This window comes from Mustela putorius, unplaced genomic scaffold (genome assembly GCF_011764305.1).
Source record: "Mustela putorius furo isolate JIRA1106 unplaced genomic scaffold, ASM1176430v1.1 tig00000461_pilon_pilon_pilon, whole genome shotgun sequence".
Lineage (NCBI taxonomy): Eukaryota > Metazoa > Chordata > Mammalia > Carnivora > Mustelidae > Mustela > Mustela putorius.
Genome location: NW_025421390.1, coordinates 3,674,661 through 3,677,282, shown reverse-complemented (window position 1 = coordinate 3,677,282; position 2,622 = coordinate 3,674,661). Strand labels below are relative to the sequence as shown.

At 39.1% G+C, this 2,622-nt stretch overlaps 1 pseudogene; it reads left to right on the top strand.

Moving 5' to 3' along the window:
• Positions 1–2,035: 2,035 nt before the first annotated feature.
• Positions 2,036–2,135, top strand: LOC123392240 (annotated as a pseudogene).
• The last annotated feature ends 487 nt before the right edge of the window (positions 2,136–2,622 follow it).

Below are 2,622 nucleotides of genomic sequence, written 5' to 3'. Positions count from 1 at the left end.
TTTTAACACCAAGCCAAAAATAAGTCACAATGTTAATGCAAACATCTTGCAATCCAACTAAAAGAACTTGTGCCAAATTTATCAGAGTTAGAGGGAATTGTGTTGGATCTGTCTGCCTCTGAGAAACTTTCTATTAGATCACCAGTAAATAGGGTACCGGCATCTGCTGATGCTGAGTGAAAGACATGAGTAATAACAGACAGCTTTAGAAAATACATTTTTCTTCCATAGTTAGCAATGCATGACTCACTAGAACTCTCCAGACACTATACAGCATGAATGACTCAAAATTCGACCAAGGACAGAGCACAGTCAGTTCTCTCTTCCTACACTAGGATTTCTTGTCTCAATTATCACTTATTTGTTAGTTTACTTCAAGGCAGAGAGTCTTGGTTCACTCTCCTTCCTTTTTTAAAAACGGTGGTAATATAAAAAATAAATATTGAAGTGCTGCAGGAAAACAGAGTCTAAACATCATAATGAATACCGAAACCAAACTTCAACTGGCCTAATTCCCACCATTTGCAAGGCCACATTGGGAAATGACCATGGTTAATTTCCTTCTTGAACACTGACCAATGACTAGAGATTATTGCACTATTAGACATGCCTTGTGGTTACAGGCCAATGACCTGCTTATCCAAATCTTCAGTAGCCAATAGTAGCATCAAAGATATTTTGAGAAATAATTTGGTCTCCATGGCAGAGGTCCTGATTTCCTTCAAGCAACTATTCTCTTTAGCACTTTCCTTTCCATTCCATCTGGCTTTCCAACTCCAGATTGATTTTCCTAAGAGTTTTTTTGGATTATGACAATAGCTTAGCATGATGACAATGACCACAGGTCTTGGAATTAGACCATTTGACTTCAAATCCTGGATTCATCAATTAATTTTTAACTTCTCTATGCCTCAGTTTTTCATCTGTGACATGGAATTCATAAGATACTTGCATAATTTTTATTTTAACTTTGTGTTAATATATAAGTATATACAAAATTTTTTAAATTTACTTTTTATTTATTTTCAGCATAACAGTATTCATTGTTTTTGCACCACACCCAGTGTTCCATGCAATCCATGCCCTCTGTAATACCCACCACCTGGTACCCCAACCCCCCGGCACTTCAAACCCCTCAGATTGTTTTTCAGAGTCCATAGTCTCTCATGGTTCACCTCCCCTTCCAATTTCCCCCAACTTCCTTCTCCTCTCTAACTCCCCATGTCCTCCATGCTATTTGTTATGCTCCACAAATAAGTGAAACTGTATGATAATTGACTCTCTCTGCTTGACTTATTTCACTCAGCATAATCTCTTCCAGTCCTGTCCATGTTGCTACAAAAATTGGGTATTCATCCTTTCTGATGGAGGCATAATACTCCATCATGTATATGGACCACATCTTCCTTATCCATTCGTCCATTGAAGGGCATCTTGGTTCTTTCCACAGTTTGGCAACCGTGGCCATTGATGCTATAAACATTGGGGTACAGATGGCCCTTCTTTTCACTACATCTGTATCTTTGGGGTAAATACCCAGTAGTGCAATGGCAGGGTCATAAGGAAGTTCTATTTTTAATTTCTTGAGGACTCTCCACACTGTTCTCCAAAGAGGCTGCACCAACTTGCATTCCCACCAACAGTGGAAGAGGGTTCCCCTTTCTCCACATCCCCTCCAACACATGTTGTTTCCTGTCTTGCTAATTTTGGCCATTCTAACTGGTGTAAGGTGATATCTCAATGTGGTTTTAATTTGAATCTCCCTGATGGCTAGTGATGATGAACATTTTTTCATGTGTCTGATAGCCATTTGTATGTCTTCATTGGAGAAGTGTCTGTTCATATCTTCTGCCCATTTTTTGATATGATTGTCTGTTTTGTGTGTGTTGAGTTTGAGGAGTTCTTTATAGATGCTGGATATCAACCTTTTGTCTGTACTGTCATTTGCAAATATCTTCTCCCATTCCGTGGGTTGCCTCTTTGTTTTGTTGACTGTTTCCTTTGCTGTGCAAAATTTTTTAAATTAAAAAAATAAGTTCATAAGAGCAGCACATAAACTAAAATTGAAATGATAAGAGATTAGCATGGCCCCTGCACAAGGATGACATACATTTTGTGAAGCATCCATATTAAAAAAAAAAAATGAGTATGTAAGAAAATAGAGCATTCGTGGCAAAGAACATAGGCTGTAGAGTCAGACCTGGAATCAGAATCCTGATTCTGCCATTGAACTGCCTACCAATTATACTAGTTATCCCACACCATGTAAAAAGTCACCCCAAAGCTTTCCAGATTATGACAGTAATAATCATTTTTTACCTTCCACATTTTCTGTAAGGTCAGAGATGTGAGAGTTTTATGTTTGGCCAGGTCTCTGATGAGGTTGCAGTCAGATGTTGGGTCACAGATGGCTAAAGACTATACTGAGGCTGGGAAATCTACCTCCAAGACAGCTCCCTCAAATGACAAGTTTGTGCAGGCAGGAATATTCAGTTTCCTTCCATGTGGGCTCCTTAAGCTCCTTCAGTGTCCTGATGAATTTGCACCTGGCTTACTCCAGAATGAGTGATCCAAGAGAGCAAAGCAGAGGCTGTGAAGCCTTTATGACCTTGCCTTGCAAGT